The sequence below is a fragment of the Dipteris shenzhenensis genome, chromosome 6 (genome assembly GCF_047967505.1).
Source record: "Dipteris shenzhenensis isolate YYH24624 ecotype China chromosome 6, Dip_SZ_1.0, whole genome shotgun sequence".
NCBI classification, from domain to species: domain Eukaryota; kingdom Viridiplantae; phylum Streptophyta; class Polypodiopsida; order Gleicheniales; family Dipteridaceae; genus Dipteris; species Dipteris shenzhenensis.
The window spans coordinates 41,316,016-41,336,393 of NC_141601.1; the positions used below are offsets into that span (position 1 = coordinate 41,316,016).

At 47.3% G+C, this 20,378-nt stretch overlaps 1 protein-coding gene across 2 annotated transcripts in view; it reads left to right on the forward strand.

Moving 5' to 3' along the window:
• The window catches only part of LOC147901180 (S-adenosyl-L-methionine-dependent methyltransferases superfamily protein), a 54,529-nt gene that overhangs the window by 26,052 nt on the left and 8,099 nt on the right, over nt 1–20,378 (forward strand). The window lies entirely within an intron of this gene.

Here is a 20,378-nt window from a genome sequence, read left to right on the forward strand (position 1 = left end):
AGCGATGCTCCCTAGGGATCCCCTCTGCTCTGCCGCTCTCTATGCAGAGGCGGTGTGATGATACTCGAAACTGTCCAATGGAGATCCGTAGTGAGTGAGGCATATGAAGCTGAGTGTACCCCGGTGGTGTGATGAATCCCTCCTCCGAAATACGAAGACGGTAATCTCTGTAGAAACTCAGCTTCACTGGAAGCTCCCTCGGCTCCAACCAGGTCCTAAAGGTGTGTAGCTGCAGGAGATTCTCTCGAATGACCTGGTTGGTGTGTGGCCCGATCGGTATGGTGGGTGGGAGTACCGGAGGGGCATCTAAACTGTACTGAAAAGGAGGTATCCTATCGATGTGAAACCCTAGTCTCACAAACCATCTGTGAGTCCGTGCATACCAGCATCGCTCGTCTCCCTCTGTTGCCAACCTCATGGAGGAATCGAGAGCCAACCATGGCAACCTCTGTCTCCCTAATGTGCAGTCCCCATATGATCTAACCCGGTGTAGATATGTGATGGTCTGAAAGGCTGCATCTAGCTGGAGTGGAGAATCACCAAACTCGGCTTGAATGATGTGATGTGGTACAAACGGTTTCCCCCGGATCATCCGTGAGAGCATGAGGTTCTGCAGGCGCTCCACGTGTGTCCACTCTATCTCTGACATGTCATGTCTCCAATAAGGGCTGCCATACATACAGTTGGTCGGACCAAGGAGTCAAAGAGAAGAGCCTTGGTTCGAGGGTCTTGGAAGTGGGAGTGGAAGCATTGTCTCTCTAGCCGAGCCAGTGAGGCGTATCCCCTACTCAGTCTGGCTTGCATTGTTGGTCTCATCGTGAAGATGGGGCCGGAGAAGATGACCCCCAAGTAAGTGTATGAGGATACGATCTCAACTAGTGACCCACCGAAAGTGAACTGCTTCTGTTGTATGTTTGCTCGAGAGGTGTTAAAGATCATGACCTTGGTCTTGCCAAGGTTGACCTCCAAATCATGGGATAAACAAAAGCCTGCAATGCATCTAGGTGTCGTTGGAGCCCCTTAGGTGTGGACGACAAGAGTGCCACGTCATCTGCATAAAGAAGAATCTTGATGATGATCCCGGCAAGCGAGCAACCGGTCCCTCCGAACACCCCCATGAAAGTCTCAAGCTCATCGATGTAGAGGCCAAATAGGGTTGGTGATAAGGGACAACCCTGTTTGATCCCTATGGTACTCAAGATCTCATCTGTCCAACCTGCGCTGTCCGAACTCGGCGTGAGACTCTCTCATAAAGTGCCATGACTGCCCAGATGATCTCTTGATCAAATCCCAGTGTCTATAGGCGTGTGATGAGACGAGCTCGAGGTACTGTGTCAAAGGCTTTGCGGAAATCCACAAAGCAGCAACATACCCTCTCCTTCCATGATTTGGCCTCCTCTGAGTGTGAGTATGTGATCCATAGTCCCATGGTCTCACCTGAAACCGGCTTGACCCTCTGCTCTAAGCCCTCTCATCTCTGCGAACAGGCTGACCGACGCATCCAATACAGCTGCATAGATCTTGGACACCACATGTGCAATCATGATAGTCCTGTAGTTACTTGGGTCCATGGGATCCCCTACCTTGTGGATGGGGGTGATGGTGTTGAGTGTCCAAGTGCGGGGGAAGCCAAGGCAAACACCACTTTCCTTGGTGGCGATGCAAGGAATTATCACAAGGAGGGCTCCTTGATTAAGGAGGTTGCATCTTGTGGTTCCTCCACCAGTACAGGCCGTCAGCAAGGAGAAAAAGCAGCGTGCAAAGAAAGTGATTGAAGCTGTGCTCGCGGATCTTACGTGGCTGAATTACTTGCCTGCAGGAAGTCCAGCCAGTCCACAGCTGAAAAAGCCATATTTCAATCTTGCAGGTAGGGCGCATCTATTAGTCAAGGGGGAGGACAGGTTTAATGCTGGTTGCACAGCAGCCCGCTTGCCTAAGTTATTGAGAGAACTCAGCAACAAAAGGCTTGATGTAGCAGCCCAGCGTGGATCGACTTTCTTATTTTCTTTGTTACTGTGGGACGAATACACACATCCAGATGATCAGTACATTGTTTTTTTTTCTGAGGTATATGCAGCCGGGACCAAAGATACGTTTAGAAAGGACAGCCACATCCTTGTCTGATTTCTTTGGGAACGGCAACCCATATTCTTTCCTGCTCTTGAATATGGCTTCTTCTTCTCAAAGTCAAGGTGATTCCCGGTGTTCTCATGATCGGGAAACTCGCCATGAGAGAACCATGGAGTGTAGAAGATTCAAAGATGAAGACTCTTATCAAGATTTGTTGGCTCAGCTGGCTAAAGCAAGGGAGGATCCTCTGTTTCGAAGACTTGAGAATGCTTCAGGAAGAGCAGATTTAGAAAGGCACCTTGCCTCTTCTATTCCAGTATAATCAAGCGGGAGGCGTACCTTGAGACTTGTTATATCTCTGTCGGAGGAACCAGTCCAGAAGCGTCAAAGAATATAGGAGAAGGAAAAGAATCGTGTAGTTTTCTTGATTGTTTCTGGAATATGGAATGTGTGTGTGTGTGAATAGGATTCAACCATGGTGTAATGAAGGTGGGAAAAAGAAGGATTTTAAGGGGGGAAATAGATGGGAGAATAGTAGGGGAAATGTGGGAACTGTGGGGGACTATATAAGTCAACCCAAAAGGATTGTAAGGGACTTTTTGATGTGACATCTAATCCTATCTACTCTCCCTCCTGCTACCTGCTGCCTACGCTCACACTCTCTCTCTCTCCCTCTCTCTATTCCCTCAGCCTTCTCTCTCTTCCTTTCTCCTTCCCCTTCTCCTCTCTTCTCCTCCCTTCCTTTTGCTATTCTCTCCCCATCTCCAAATCTGCCCCTTCCCCCTTCTCTACATTGGTATCAGAGCTCCGATCTCTGGCACCTTCGCTTCCCCTTCAACCCCTTATCTACATTGTTGGATGCCAGCATCACCAAGGGCTTCAGAATCATCAAGCTGTGGCAGGAGAGAGCATTTGCAAAGCCACTCTACAACTGGGTCTCTTGAAAACAACATCAAAATACACATTTTCGTGAGCTCAAAAAAAGGGCTTCTTGTTCCCAAGATAGTACGTGACTGCCAGACAAATCGATTGTGAGCAGCCCGTCTGTTCAAGAGCTGCGCTATAAGGGTGTACCCAACGGTCTCGATCTGCAGCCCATCCTTGCTTAGGCCCTCAGTTCATCAGCCGCCATAACCTGCCATGCACGGGTTTACCCAATGATCTCGATCTGCAGCCCATCCGTCGCTCAAGCCCTTAGCCCGTCAGCCGCCATAGCCTGCATCTCTGGCGTTGTTGCCCATCCGTCGCTCAGGCCCTCAGCCCGTCAGCCGCCAAAGCCCATCACCATCCTGGCGTCGTGCCTGCAACCCGTCACCATCTTGGCGCCCACGTCGCGCTCGTGCCGTTGACGTCTCCTTTCGTCGGCGCTGCGTTGCTGGAGACCTTAGCAGTTGCTAAGGTTCAGCTAGTTGGGGTTTAGGTTGGGTTGGTTAGCTACTTGGGTTTGGTTGGTTAGGTTAGTTTAGGTCTGGTTAGGTCTAGTTAGGTTAGTGATTGGATAAGGTTGGGTTTAGTCAGTTTGGTTTAGTTGAGACTACCCTAGGTGTCTTAGTTGTCCTAAGCTCCAAAAAAAAAAAAAAGCCCTCTTTGGCACATTTTTGCCAATGGCGAGCATGCCTGGATTGGGTGTTGGGTTTCAGGGCAGTTGGGAGAGGGGCCAGTCCTCTTCTCAACCTTTTTCTATGCCACCCACCCACCGAGATGTTTATGGCAGGCAGACTCAGCAGGGATTGCATGCTTCGATGACACCTCCTGTTAATACATTCAGTCAGACTCAGCCTGCGTATCAGGGAGGTAATGCTTTCAGTTAGACGCACTTTATGCATCAGGGGAGTGGTTCTCCTAACCAGCATGATGTTGGAAGTGGGCAGCATGCAAACATGGATGATATGCTTTCAGATGCCTTACGTTCATATAGGGCTTTGCCTGAGGATGTTCGTAATGAGATGCCCTTTTCACAGTATGTGAGCTTCAAGCGTGAGTATGCTGGTAGTCACTACAGGAATAACGCAGCCAAAGATGTGAAAGATAAAATCTCTGTGCATAAGTTTAAGGGTGACACTCGCACTCCCAATGAGTTGGAGGAGTGGCTCACGAAGCTTGAAGATTATTTCCGCTTCTACCCTAAGAATAATGAGGAGAGGATCATTTTTGCTGGCATGCATTTACAGGATTATGCACATACATGGTGGCGTTACATGCGAGAGTCACCTCAGAAGCCTACCACCTGGAAACAGTTCAAGGAGCTTATGGTCACGACCTTTGCCTCGGCCTTGATCCTTGAACAGTACCTTGCTGAATTCTATGCACTGTCACAAACAGGTACGGTCCAGGAGTACTTGCAGCGTTTTTGGAGACTTTCTTTGTTTGTACAGGATATTTCTGAGAAAGGGAAGTTGCTGCGTTTTATACAAGGCTTAGATCCCTCTCTAGCTGCTGATGTGAGAGCTCACAATCCTCTAACCATTGAGCGAGCAGCCCAGCTTGCTGAGGTGTTTGAGCCAAAATATGCTGGCAAGTACAAGCATGTGTCACATAGCTTCTATGGTACTGCTTATGATGCTGACAGGAAGACAAATTCTGCTGATTGGATTGATAAGAAACCAGCAGCTGCTTCCTTCCCACGATATCCAACGGTTTCTGGAAGTAAGATGCCATATGCAAAGCCATACAGGCCCATGGATGCAAAGACAGGTGTCAAACCCAGCGCTGGTTTTGGCAAATCAGAAGTTAAACAACATTCTAGAGCCATAATGGACAGTAGGAAGAAGGCAAATTTATGCTTTAGGTGTGGAGAGAAATGGACACCTGAGCACCGAGATGTGTGCAAAATGAAGAATGTCAGCTCAGCCAAACTCAGCATGATAATTGAATTATCTGATGATGATGAAGTGGCTGATGTAGCAGACCCCCATGATGTCTCTCATGAGGAATTGACAGGAGTTCATGATGTAGATGAGTCTCCTGACACAGATGCCACAAAGGGGACTGTTTTTCCTTTTGATCCGGGTGGGGCTATTGAGCAAACCACTCATGTGATGCATGAGATTGATATTCAGCCTACATGTAGCAGGAAAGGCCGTAAGCCAACACTCTCTGTGTTGGAGCATCAACCTACAATGCCTTTTCCTGTCAGGGGTGATGCTAATGGTAATGTTCCTGTGGATGATGACCAGATTTATTGGGATGCCCAGTCTACACTGTATACCATCTCACTACATGCCTTGATGGGTGCCAAAAGTGCTGACACAATCAGGTTGAAGGGAATGATTAATGGCAGATCTGTCCATGTATTGGTAGACAGTGGTAGCACTCACAGTTTCATTAATTGTAGAACATTGCAAAGATTGGGATTAGTTGCTACAGAGATAGACCATGGTCTGAAAGTGGAGATCGCGAATGGACAGCACATGATCAGCAGACATTGTTGCCAGGATGACAGGATCAAGTTTTCTGATCATTATGAGTTTGCAGGTGATCTTTTGGCATTGGATATGGGACCCATAGATGCTGTCCTGGGTTGTGATTGGCTGAAATCCCTGGGGAAAATCAGTATAGATTTGAATGCTTTATCTCTTGAGTTTTGCCACAAGGGTAGAACTGTTACATTGCAGGGCATTGTGAATCAGAAATTGCAGGTCATTTCAGCAAGGCAGCTAGCTAGGGAGCTCAAGAACGAAAGTGCCATTTATGCATTGAATGTCTCTGTACCTCAGGAGTATTCCCCATGTGGATAATTGTGAAATGCAGAAATTGCTCTTAGAATTTGGGGATGTGTTTGCTGATATGCCATCTCAGTTGCCCCCAAAAAGAGATGTTGATCATGCCATAGTCCTGGAACATGGTAGTAAACCAATAAACAAGGCCCCGTACCGACTCTCTAAGGTTGAACGGGAAGAAGTGGCAACACAGGTGCGAGATTTGCTTGAGAAAAACTTCATTGCTCATAGCACCTCGCCATTTGCATCTCCAGTACTCCTGGTGAAAAAGCTTTCTCTTTTCCTTCTTCCCCAAAAAAAAATCTGTGCCTCCTGTACCTGCTGTACCTGCGCAAGGTACGTGCTGTACCCTGTACCTGCGAGGGCACAAATCCCAAAAAAAATTTCTGACCTGTACCTCCCTGACGCAGCGTCCGTACGGTACGGCTGCCTGTACGACGTCCGTACGGTCGGTACGGATGGCCGTACCTGACCGTACGAAGGGCTGCACGCAGCCTGTGTTGCGCGCTGGTCGCGCTGGCTGCGCGCGGTCGATGTTGTGCGGTGCGCGAACTGGCTGCGCTCGCGCAGCTAGCAGCAGCTAGCTGCTGCTGCAGCTAAGGCTGCGTGAGCAGCCGCTCCTGCACTGGCCGCTTGCCCTGCAAGCTTGCGCTGCCCCGATCTGCTCGCGCTGCTGCCCTGCTAGCCGCTGAGGGCACTAGGCCCGAGGGGAGAGGAAGGGGTAGAGGGATAGACCTGAAAGAGGGGGAGAGGTAGAAGCTCTGATACCAGTTGAGAGGGAAAGGTAGAGGGAGTGGAACGATGAAGACAGAGAGAGAGAGGGGGAGACACAAAAGTGTGGGTGTGAAGTGTTGAGCCACACCACAAACTCATAGGTTTTATTAGGATTAGGCTTTCACCCTATGACTGTTAAGACAGTCATAGGTGTCATAACTCTAACAAAAGGGTGGCAATGTGCCTTTACCCCAACACATAATACCTGTGGGCAAGCTTTGTGTTGGTATTACCTTTTAGCGAGGAATATCGATTCTTATGGAGACGTAAATGCACATAATCCCCTTCTTCAAAAGATAAGTACCTCCTTTGTTCATCCGCATACTTCTTCTGCTTGGCTTGGGCATCCTGCATATTCCTCTTAGCCAACTGCAGAAGGGCATTCATACTCTCCAAATCATTCCTTGCTTGCTGATTTTTCACAGCCAAGTCTACAACCCTGGAAGGCATTCCCACTTTGCATCCATACATAGCCTCGAATGGACTCATGCCAATAGAGAGGTGTTTGGTGCTGTTGTAGCAAAATTCAGCCAATGCTAACCATTTGTCCCAAGACTTCTGCGTGTCATGACAGTAATGCCTTAGATACTCCTCCAACCACTTGTTCACCCTCTCTGATTGTCCATCCGTCTGTGGATGATAAGCAGTACTAGGCGCAAGGGAAGTACCAACTGCAGTGAATAACTCCTGCCAAAAGTGACCCATAAATTTAGCATCCCTGTCACTGACAATCTCCTGAGGAAAACCATGGTGCTTGAACACATACTCAATGAATTGCAGGGCAACCTGTGAAGCGGAGTACCGAGTCCTAGTCGGTATGAAATGGGCCTGCTTACCCTCCCTGAGAGTTGGGACACTTTCAAGACCACCCTGTCTAACTCAAATGTCACTCTTATGTATGCTGATGTGGAGAGCTCTCTCCTTATGGAGGAGATGAGCAGGAAGAATAATATGGGCAGCAAGTCTTCCAATGCTTTGCAGGTACAGGAAAGAGGTAGGACTCAGCAGAAGGGGAGATCTGTTGGAAAGTCCAAATCCCGCAGTCAGTCCTGTGGCAAAAAGGATATTGAATGCTTTTACTGTGGCAAGAAGGGACATGTGAAGTCTAAGTGCTTCAAGTTTATACGGGATCAGAAAGCCAAGAAGGCTGAGACAAAGGATGCATGCAGTGGAAGCAAAAGCAAAGGCAAAGGCAAGGCCAAGGCAGATGACTTGGATGCAGTGAATGTTGCAGCAGAGGACAGTGAAAGTGACAGACATGATGTTTTATGCTCTTCTGCTGTAATTGCACATACATTGGTTATTGATGGTCATGACATGCACACCTGGCTCTTGGATTCAGGTGCTTCTTTTCATGTTACTCCTCATAGGGAGTGGTTTACTTCCTACACAGGTACTCATGGAGTTGTTCACCTTGGGAACAACTATGCATGTCAGATTGCAGGAATTGGCAGTATACAGATAGTATTCCCTGATGGACGCACATTTATGCTTGATGGTGTTCGTCATGTGCCGCAAATCAAGAAAAATCTGATTAGCACTGGCTTGTTGGATGACAGTGGTTACCACACCACATTTGGGGATTCCAAATGGGTGATTACTGATGGCCAGGTTGTAGTGGCTGAGGGTTATAAGAGTGATACCTTGTACCCTCTTTATGTTTCCAGTGTAGGTAATCATGTTGTTGCCATAGCCGAGCTGCCAAAGGTCTCATTGTGGCATAGCCGGTTGGGACACATGTCCGTTAAAGGAATGCAAGAACTGTCACGTTTGGGTTATCTGCCGTCTCTTTCATTTTCAGATTTGCCTACTTGTGATCATTGCATATTTGGCAAGCATTCTATGACTCCTCATAAGAGGAGAACTCCCCAAAATAGAGCACCGCTTGATCTAGTGCACACTGATTTGTGTGAGATGCCACAGCTATCACTAGGGGGTGCAAAGTATTTCATTACTTTTATTGATGATGCCACACGCAAAGTGTGGGTCTATTTCTTGAAGCATAAAAGCGATGCCTTAGATGCTTTCAAGAAGTTTGTCGCTCAGGTTGAGAATCGGACAGGTCGCAGGCTGAAATGCCTCAGATCCGATAATGGGAGTGAGTATGTGTCACATGCTTTTGTACAGTTTTGCGAAGCTAAGGGCATTAAACAGGAACTCACAGCCCCTCATAATGCATCTCAAAATGGTGTGAGTGAGCGGATGAATCGAACTATTCAGGAGAAGGTTCGATGTATGTTGTCTTATGCTGCATTGCCCCATGGCTTTTGGGCAGAAGCCGTGCAAACAGTAGTTCACATAATTAACAGGTCGCCGAACAAGGCTTTGGAGTTGAAAGTGCCAGAAGAGGTGTGGTCTGGCAAGCCACCTTCATATAAGCACTTACGTGTGTTTGGCTGCGAGTGCTTTGCTCATGTACACAAAGAACTGCGCACCAAACTGGAGCCAAAGTCTTTCAGATGCATCTTCATGGGTTATGGTGACGAAGGTGAAATGGGGTACAGGTTATGGGATCCCGTCAAACGGAAGATTATACGCAGCAATGATGTCATCTTTAAAGAGGATAGTGTACACAAAGAACCCGTGCAACCTGTGGAATACAGGAGGGTTGTTTATGATGATGTCGGATAGCAAAGAATGCCCATTAATATGCAGCAGCAGGCTGCTGTAGATAACCCTGTTCAAGAGGGTATACGGGCTGAAAATCAGCCAGACAATTTTGCCAATGATGCACCACTGGATATGCCAGCAAATGGGGCTGTAGAACAGCCAAATATGGTGGTACAGCCACCCGTCATGCATGACGAACAGGCTAGACAGCAGCCTAATCCGGAACATTTTGTTAGGAGGAGCACCCGTGTACAACGGCCTTCTGACAGGTTTGTTCCAGGAGCCAATAATGTGGCTGATTTTATCATGCTGACAGATTGTGGTGAGCCTTCCAGCTTCAAGGAAGCTATGGGAAGAACAGAGAAAAGGAAGTGGGAGAAAGCCATGCAGTCAGAAATGGACTCCCTACTTCAAAATGATACATGGGACTTGGTGCAGCTACCTGCAGGCAGAAAGGTTTTGCCATGCAAGTGGGTTTACAAAGTCAAAGTGGATTCAAATGCTTTACCGAGGTATAAGGCCAGATTGGTTGCCAAGGGATTTAAGCAGGAGAAGGGCATTGACTTTGATGAGATCTTTTCCCCTGTCGTCAAGATGACTACTTTGAGAGCAGTGTTAGCTCTTGTTGCTCATGAGGACATGGATTTATGTCAGATGGATGTGAAGACTGCTTTTCTTCACGGAGATCTCCATGATGAGATCTACATGAGTCGGCCAGAGGGATATGCTGTTAAAGGGAAAGAGCAGCTTGTGTGTAAGCTCAAGAGGAGCTTGTATGGACTCAAGCAGGCGCCAAGAGAATGGTACAAGAAGTTTGATGCCTTCATGCAGTCCCAAGGGTATCATAGGTGTGAGACCGATCACTGCTTGTACTCACTGCTTGTACACCAAACGGTCAAAGTATGGCAGTTTGATGCTACTCATTCTATATGTGGATGACATGCTGATTGCCAGCAAATCTCAGCAGGAGATTAGTGCTTTGAAGAAACAACTGCATAAGTCTTTTGATATGAAAGACTTGGGTGATGCAAACCATATTCTTGGCATGCGGATTATTCGTGACAGGTCCAAGGGACTTTTGTTTCTGTCACAGAAGGAGTACATTGACAAAGTACTGCGGAGGTTTAAAATGGAGGGGGGGAAGTCTATTAGTACCCCGTTGCCTCCACATTTAAAACTCAGCAGTAAGGACAGCCCCAGATCAGATGATGATAAGGCTGAAATGGCCAAGGTTCCGTATGCATATGCAGTTGGTTCTTTGATGTATGCCATGGTTGCCACTCGTCCGGATATTGCTTTTGCGGTGGGAGTCATCAGCAGGTATATGGCAAATCCAGGCAAGCGGCACTGGGAAGCAGTGAAAGGCGTCTTGAGGTATCTCAAGGGTACCAAAGACTTGTGCATATGCTATGGTAGGCAGGATGCATTGGTGCATGGTTTTACAGATTCAGACTATGCAGGGAATGCAGATAACCGGAAGTCTACTACCGGTTATATTTTCACATTTGTAGGAGGTGCTATATCATGGGTGTCTCGGTTGCAGAAATGCATCGCACTGTCAACCACTGAAGCTGAATATGTTGCAGCCACTGAGGCTTGCAAGGAAGCAATATGGCTTACTCGGCTGGTGGGAGATTTGGGCATTACAGGAGATATGCCAGTTTTGCATTGTGATAGTCAGAGTGCTATCATGTTGGCAAAGAATCCGGTCTTTCATCAAAAGACCAAGCACATAGATGTGAAATATCATTTCATCAGGGGTACTGGAAGACAAGCGACTTGAGCTTGTGAAGGTGCATACTGATGATAATCCTGCAGATTTGCTCACTAAGAGCTTGCCTACAGAGCGGTTTGCACATTGCCGCCACATCATGGGATTAGGATGAGACCATTCTTATTTTATGGTCTTGTATATAGTAACTGTATATTGCTGTAATTTTTATTCTTTTCTCCCCTTTAGGCACATTGGCCTTTAGGTGGGAGGTTGTTGGGGTAAAGGCACATTGCCACCCTTTTGTTAGAGTTATGACACCTATGACTATCTTAAGACAGTCATAGGGTGAAAGCCTAATCCTAATAAAACCTATGAGTTTGTGGTGTGGCTCAACACTTCACACCCACACTTTTGTGTCTCCCCCTCTCTCTCTCTGTCTTCATCGTTCCACTCCCTCTACCTTTCCCTCTCATTATGGCCCCTACAAAATCATCCGCAAAGTTGGGCAGGTAGCATATCAGTTGGAACTACCCAGTACCTCCAAGATCCATAATGTTTTCCATGTATCCTTGCTGAAACCACATGTCGGACAGCATGTCCAGGTTCTTTCTGAGCTGCCTCCTATGGATGAAGAGGGCCACATAATCTATGTGCCGGAGCAAATCAAGGGCTTCAGAGATCATGTACTCAGGAACAAAGCCTACACAGAATACCTCATCAAATGGAAAGGTTTAACGGAAGATGAGAATTCTTGGCAACCTGAGAGCATTGTGCAGGACTACCCCTATCTCCTACAGAGCTGATCAGTTTCTGTTGTATCCTTCTCATCCAGGGCAACCTCTTGGAAATTTTGAGGGCAAAATTCTTTGGGAAGGGATGGCTGTAATGAAGGTGGGAAAAAGGAGGATTTTAAGGGGGAAATAGATGGGAGAATAGTAGGGGAAATGTGGGAACTGTGGGGGACTATATAAGTCAACCCAAAAGGATTGTAAGGGACTTTTTGATGTAACATCTAATCCTATCTACTCTCCCTCCTGCTACCTGCTGCCTACGCTCACACTCTCTCTCTCTCCCTCTCTCTATTCCCTCAGCCTTCTCTCTCTTCCTTTCTCCTTCCCCTTCTCCTCTCTTCTCCTCCCTTCCTTTTGCTATTCTCTCCCCATCTCCAAATCTGCCCCTTCCCCCTTCTCTACACATGGCTTGCAGAGTTTTAGACAAGGGGAACAAGTACCTTTGAGATGAGTTTTAGACAAGGGGAACAAGTACCTTTGAGATTCAAGGTCAGACCCCACGTGAGGTAATATGTTCTAAGGTAGTCCAATTGACAACCATGAATATGGTTTATTCCATGATAGAACAATTATATGTTTCGAGTTACCCTCATTTCAGTGGATTTCAGTTATGATATTCAGTTACGTTGTTTTCTTATTGAACATGATATGCTCAAGTATTAGCTCTTTATATGACAGTATTTTATATGGTCATCATTGGCAAAGTTTTTTTCAGGATTTAATAATTCTACATTTTCCTTTATTGGGACTTGTTTTTAGAATTTCCATAAATTTTTTATGGTCTCTCATGAATTAACTCGATTGGTTGACACGTACAATCATGTTCGATGCGTGCCGTTCAATATTAGTGCGGTACTAAACGAACTAAAAAAGCTTAGGCGTACGTCCGATGGTACATTCGATACCAAAAAAAAAAGACACAGATTTTAGAGTTATGGACATAGGTACTTGTACAAGATTTAAAACTTGTACAAACATGTTATATAGGTGCTTGATGGAGGAGAGAGATGGAGATGCTTGATGCAGCTTGAGCCTTGTCACTTGTTGGAGATTGAGAGGGGAGAGTTGAGAGGTAGATGCTTATTGTGAGATCATAGTGAGGAGAGAGGGGGTTTATATGGAACCTTGCCATTTGGGAGGCCCAAAATCAGTTTGGTAGAACCACCACCAATAACAAAACCAGCCATCCAAAAAGGAAAAAAGAAAAAAAGAACATAAAAGTTTTTGTTTACCTCTTTTTTCTTCTCTTTCATTTTCTCTTTTATTTTCTTTGTAGATTTTTGATCTTTAGAACAACAAAAATTCTAAATTTGTGTGATTGGACTTATTCTAGTCTTACAAAGGTATATATAACTTAACGTACGGATCGAACGGGACAGTACGGAACGTACGTGACGTTCTGTACGCCGAAGGAGGGCAATCATGGGCTTGAGTGACACAGCTTTATGAGTTATCAGTTAGTAACATACTCTTTTGGATGGAGGATTTTCGAGAGCAATTGAAATTAAGAACAGAAAGTTTACACCTACAAGGCACGGTAAGCACTTGGCAGGGACACCATCTTGTGGAAAAGAGAGCACTCAAGCAGTGAATGCAATTTAGTTTGTTCTTCAAAGAACAGTCCTTTCCAAAGCAATTCCAAGGTGAGGTTCACACTACTTTGAAGAGTATCAGTATGGAGTTTCTTTGCAAATCACTCAATTCAAGAAGACTTGAGGGGGGAGCCTGATATGCTCAAGTATTGGTTATATGTCAATGGTTAATATATTCATCATTGGCCAAGTGTTTCTGTGATTCTATGACTCCCTTTATCTGGGACTAGGTATTTGAAGATGGATTTAGAGCTTTTATGATCGTTCATACGGCTGATATGGACAAGCAGAAAGGACTTCCAGCTAAAGAAGTTGAGGGGAAACATAGAATCCTCAGAAGAGACAAGTAGTTTTATTCCAGAATCATTCCATAAGGAAGATGGTAAGGAAGATGTTAAGGCAAAAGTAGAGTATGCAAGCACTGATGGATTTGCACCACGGTCATAATTGCAAGAGGCAGGGCTTGTGTAAGCCAAAGAAGAAGCAATCACCTCCACAAGAGAAAAAAACGACGTGTATTTGCCAAGAAAAAGAAGGGCATGGATTTGCCAAGAAAGAATAGAATGTGTGCCACAGAGAAGAAAAAGCTCAAAGACTAGGTTACCAGCAAGTAGTTTTGTCAAGCTTAAGAACTACTTGGCACTAGATGCCAAGTAGGTGGATGAAGAGTTTTCCTCAGAGTATCTATAAGAACCTTTTCAGTTGAGGACAACTGATTAGAAGTTGAGGGGATGTCGTGAAATTGTACTTCTTCCAAGAAATAAAGAGAAATCTTTTATTTTGGACTCCTGTCAAAGAAAATTGACTTAGGTCAACTAGAGCAAGCTTGATTTTCCTTTTTTTTTCATTGGTTAATGTGCATTGTGTGGATCCCCACAAGGGACTAGGATTAGTCCAAGAAAGCAAGGAAATTGCATATTTGGATAAGAAAGCTATTGCTTTTCAGGAAAAGCCGGCCTATTTTGGCTAAAAGTAGGTGCAAACTTTTTGGGGAAAGCCTAGCTTTTTGGCTGCGTGCCAAGTTTATAAATTAGAGAGAAACCTTGCTCTTGGTATGGATGAAAATCCCTGTTGTATCAGCCTTATGCTCCTCTGTAAAAGAGTTTTCTATTGCAACAAGGACCTCGGGGAAGGCAGCCCTTATTTTAGGTCAGTGTGTCGTTTTGCACACTCTCCCTCTATTGTGATTCATGTTCCAGCTCCATCATTGAGATCTTCTTGCTGTATTGAGTTTCCAGCTAGTATTCAAAGTTTTTGACTTTAGAACAGCAAAAATCTAAATTTGTACGATTGAATATATTCTAGTCTTACAAAGGTATACAGTATTCAAGGTTGTTTTTGAAGTGCTAAGTGATTAGACTTGTTGTGAATTCAATATTGAAGCCGTGTTTTAGTTAGAGAAACGTTTCACTCGCTAGGGCCCTTGCATAATGCTATGCTAAGACGCTTAAAACTCAAAGATTCCAAAACTCAAAACTATACTCAAAATATAAGCGAGTGGGAACATTGGCTTTCCAACTTGAACTACCAAAAAAACATCAAAGTACATCCTATTTTTCACCAAATGCCATGGTGGCTCTCTGATGAGATGTGAAGATATCTTGTATGTGTACTTTTCTAGTGGTCTCTCATTTTGTGCGTGTGTGTGTGAAGTGGGGTGGATCTCTGTGATATGTGTATCAAGTGAGCCAAATCAAGAGTGACACCTCAGCTTGAGCGATTCCTCTGAGTAGGGCTAGTATTCACTGTGTGTGCTTTGGTTAACCTCTGCATCATCCATGGTCTCTATGTCTTTGGCTCCATTGCTCTGCGCCGTCTCTTCCTACTGATCCCTACTGTTTTCACGACGGCTATCTCGTCCTCCACTACTACTCCACTATGTCCCGCAGCTGATTCCTATGCATAGAAATGTGTGACATTACGGGTGTACAGTCAAATCTTGTATTCTGATTCTTGCAATAGGGTCTCTCTATGTTGCCGCATGTCCATTAGCTAGAGTCCAATGTAGACCTAGTCATGAAAGTGGATCAATCGAGAGAGTGGCCCAAAACCGTGCCCATCCTGAAAGAGATGCCGGTACCATCCTCGAATCTCATAGTAGATTGGGCAAGTACATAGGAAATGATTCTCTGTCTCCACCTCCGCCAATGATTGATATACATATGTAAGAGAGAGAGAGAGAGAGAGAGAGAGAGAGAGAGAGAGAGAGAGAGAGAGAAGGGGGGGTCCCCTATGGTCCCTATGGGAGGTTGCATGGATCACCAAATTACAACTGATATGATTTATGGCTGTCCTTTTTGTCTTGTTCTCCAAATTTTCCTCTAAAGACATTCTTCTTGGCCCTTTTTACATCTCTTGTAACGGTGTTAGTGTGATGATACCTTAGTGAAGTTGTTACAACCTCAGGAGGTGAGCCATCATATGCAAAACCTAGGGCTATAAGTCAGCATACATGTGCTAAGTCTTGCCCCCTTGGGTTGAACACCAAATAGTATTATGGAAGTACTAAAAGGGAAGTCCCCAACCAGTGCCTAAAAGACGTCAGCCTATATAACTCGTCCTCTCTTATTTATTTATTTTTCCAAAGAAAGGAACCTTCTATTAATGCTTGAAAGATTTCATACAAGACAACAGCCCCGAAGGTGCTGAGTATGAAAAAACCGGAAAAGGCTAAAAGAAAAACCGGCTTGTTCCAGAGAAGCCCAGCTCACTGCCTATGGGATCTCTGGAACTGGGGCTAACAGCCAAGTGGGGGGACTATACAGCTAGTGAATCCCTCGCGGAGTGAAGATGTAGAAAACACCTGCAGGCCAAGCCTTGCAGAAACGAGCACGCCTCTCAATAGTCGCCCTAGAGCCTGGAGTCCCGCGATCCCAGGTGGACTGTAGAGTGTAAATGATATCTTGCCAGATGGCAACCAAGGTAGCCAAGGGTGGAACCGGCTGCTCTCCCATCACAAGACTGCACCGAGCCACCCAAATGTTCCAAGCTGTGATGCTGGCTACCACCTCCCAAATACTGTCCTCCCTAGGAGGAGGAGGAGCTAGGGTGTCAGGGGGGACTGCCTCGTGGAGTGCAATCCTCTGAATGCGATCCTGTATCTGGTAGGCTGGGGAGATCTCATCAATCTGAAACGCGTGTCCTCCCTTTGTCAACCAAGCCACCATCCCCTAGGTGTAATCTCTGTGTATACTCTGCATGTGTGTCATGATCCTAAGGGCTCTCATCCAGATCCTCGCTGCGCTACGACAGCTCCATAGGCAGTGCGGGATAGTCTCTAGGACACCATCTGAGCAGCAGTGGCACTGCCCGTCCACTCGCATATGCTCCAACCACCGATCGATGGGCATGCCTTCGTGGGTTGCCAGCCAGAAGAAGTATGAAATCTTCCTCAGCCGCAAGCTGGACCACAACCGCGTCCAAAACCTAGAGCGAACATCCCGGGGCATTCTTTGGGTCACCTAGTGTCTTTCCCTCGAGGGAGTCCACCTCGATGAGTCCATTTGAAGTCTCCTGCCAATCCGTGTGGTGTAGGAAGAGAAAGGCACCTCATCTATCGTCTCAGCTAGGCCCAGAGAAGGGTGCTAGGAGTCCTGCTGAACTCTGGCTCTCTCCATGGGTCTGTGCCACTGATCATGAAAATGAACTACTCCTAGGTACTACGCTTTGCTGCTGGCATCTCAGAGAACGAGGCGCCGCCCTGCTTGTCTTTCCCAAACTCCAGGTTGTTGAAGTCCCCTCCAACAATCCAGGAGTCAACATCCGGAAGACACTCTGATAGCCTCCTCCAAAAGGCCGGGCGATGTTGTCTACACGCTGGGGCATACACGTTTAGGATTCCAATCCTAGACTCTCGTCTGAACTCCCATCCAAACTATCCGTCCTAGAATGAGGTCGCCCTGATTGTAGACCTCTGGAGCCAAGGTCTGTGAGATTGAGATGCAGACCCCTCCTCTCCGTCCTACTGCGGGAGACCACTCCTCTGGACCTCTCCCTAGAAGAAGGTGATGGCATCGTCTGATGTCTGCTGCTGAAAACATGTGCTCACGAATCATAAGGATGTCTAGTGCTCACCCTACCACTGCCCTCTGTAACTCCTGCCGGAGCATGAGGTACTGTGGCTGGCTATGAACACGGTCGTGGAGCCCGTGTACGTTCCAACTCACTATGGTCCAGCTTATGAGGACGGGGGAGTCGGGAACAAGGCTCTCCTGTGGGTGGGTGCCTGTCCTAGAAAGACCGACTTGTGTGATTTTGACAGGGGTTTGGAGGACTAGTCAGTGTCTGTGCGGCGTCGTACTAGCGTGGATACCGGCTCAATACCGATCTTCCGTGCCCACTTCATCATGAAGGAGGCTTCCACCCCGAACAAATCCGCACACGTTTGGAGGGGCCAGAAGTGTGCCTGGTCCACCTTTGCCTCCATCGGCAATTTGATAACTCCCGTCGCTAAACCACACACCGGCTCCTCGCGCGTGAAGCTCAGGTGAAAGTTCACCTCCGCGCCATGGGCGTACCAAAGATCTAGTCCCTGTGGTCCCATCCACTCGTCCATCATGAGCATAAGCTAATTATCCAAAATAGCATCAAATACCTCCTGGGACCACTTCTCCAACCCTGTGGTGGCAAATGGAAATCTCCAAACAGGGTGTGTCTGAGATCCCACTACACTGATCAAACCCCCCTTGCGGGGCTGAAGGACCATGAGCGTGATCTCCAATGGTAGAGGGTATGAGTCCGGAATCTCCAGATAATTCCAGGGTCCTAACCTCTAGAAGTCCCACGGTAAGGGACGCCTAGGCTGGAGGTTGGGAGCTGTTGGCTGGGAGGATGAGCCTCGTCTCTTAGGATCCCTCTTTGAGCGGACCTGCTGCTGCGATGAGGAGGTAGAAGGGGGCGTTGTCGTTCCCTTGCCTGATGGCAGGGGTGTCGAAGCGGAAGAAGTTGCTACTGAAGCGGAGAGTGGAGTGGCAGGAGAGGGAGAGGTCGAGACGCGGGGGACAGAGGGGGTGGGTGGTGAGAGTGACCATCGAAACGAGGGGGGAGGGGGCAGGGGGAACCCTGGAGGGGGAGGGGGAAGTGAAGAGGAAGAGGAGGAGGGGGAGGGGGAGGAGGAGGAGGAGGGAAAAGGGCGACCTCAGGTCCCCCCTATTGATCAGGCTCGTCGGGTCTTTGGATCGGCTCCTCCACGGCCTTCGTCGGGCTAGCGATTGCGGCTTCCGCCATCACTGCATCTAGAGCTCCTGGGGCTCTCTTTTGCTGCAAGGGTGGGTGCGGAGGCTAGACTTCCGAAGATGGAGGATCGGCTGGATGGGTAGAGGCTCCCGCTTCTGGGGGGGGCTCCTGCTGTTCCTCTTTCGAGGCCTCTCGGTCAACCTTGTTCCTCTCCCTGCGGTTGGCCCTCTGTTTGCAGCGTTTGTGGGCGTGCTTGCTTGTTTTCTTTTTCTTTTTAACCTGTGTCCGATTCCCTTCAGAGGGGGTAACCCATGGGGTCTGAGACTTATGCTGCTCCTGCCTGAGAGGGTGCTGAACTCGGGCATGTTGACTTTGCCTACTCTGTGGAGGAGGGGGAGGATGTGGAAGGGAGAGTGTGAGAGCACACACACACACACACCAGCAGGATAAGCAACAAGAAGTGTGGGGATAAAAGGTATGTGTGTACCTCCCCTAGCACACAGTGAAGCTTTTATATGAAAGGATAAGGTTACAACACTAAGTACGGTGTACTTAGTGTACTTAACAAATAAAGTACTAAGTGTACTTAACTGTACTTGGGTGGCCATAGAGCCTTTACCCCAACAACCTCCCACTTAAAGGCAATATGCCCTCAAGTAAAAATAAATGAGGCTCAACCTATACCCATCAACTGTCGGCAATGTGCAAACCGCTCTGCAGGCAAGCCTTTTGTCAACAGATCTGCTGGATTATCATCTGTGTGAATCTTGACAAGCTGAATCAGCTTATCATTTATCACTTCCCTGATGAAGTGATACTTCACATCAATGTGCTTTGTCTTTGCATGAAAGACAGGATTGTGTGCCAACTGAATAGCACTCTGACTGTCACAATGCAACAATGGAATATCACCTGTAATGCCCAAATCTCCCACTCGTCGTCCTCAGCTGCAGCTCGTTTTTTTTTCTTTCGACATTGCCCAAACGTGGGTCTTAGCAACAGCGAGCAGCAGCAGGCAGGACCAGCCAAGCAGCCCAGCAGGAAACAGCAGCAGCAGCCAGGCCGGCCAGCCAGCAGGCGACGCCGCCCAGCCAGGCGACGCCAGGTCGCCCAGCCAGGCGCGCCACACAGGCGATGCCCCAGCAGGAGCGGCGCTTGGTCGCCCAGCAGTAGGGGAAGCCAATCAGGCCACCAGCGTCGCTCACAGGCGACGCCAGCAGCAACGGCGTCTTCGTCTTCGCCAGCACCCGCCATCTTTTGCTCGCAGAAGCGCGAGAAATCCTTCAGGAGCACGCTGCGACACGCAGCCTCTAAGCTCCGACAGCGACAGCCCTCTTTTCTTCATTTTTCTGGTACGCTTTGTCCTTTTCGCACCCGTGTACTTGCAGGTACAGGTGCAGTCCTTTTGAGCTCATTGTGAGCACAGTTGGTCAGATGCAAGTGTAGTACGTGTTTATGCCTACTGTGTGAGGAAATCCTCAACATTTGTTTTCAAAATCAAGGGGCTTTTGTAGCCAGTGCCAAGAATTGGCCTGTACACGCACGCATTGCGTTTATACTCCCGATTGGAGTTTGATTCTTGCAGATTTCGTATGCATTTGTGACCTACGGGGAGTGGAAGATGCATTGAGTACCACATTGCAGATTTGAGCACTGAATGTGCTAGTCAGATTGTGGCTTTTGTAAGGTGGATGCATATCAGTACTGGGGGAAGCAAGAAAATGCCTAACAGTTGTCAGTGAAGCAGTTATGCACTCTAAATTCTGAGTTTTTTTTTTTGCCTCCAGTCAAGGGGCTTTTGCCCAATTTCTGTTCTAAACTGTTGTATACAGTTTTAGAAGTGTCTGGAAGCTTGAAATTGACATTTTTTGAACAGTCAAACAGTCAAATACTGATTCTGTACTTTCTGGTACAGTCGGGGAACTGTGTCAAC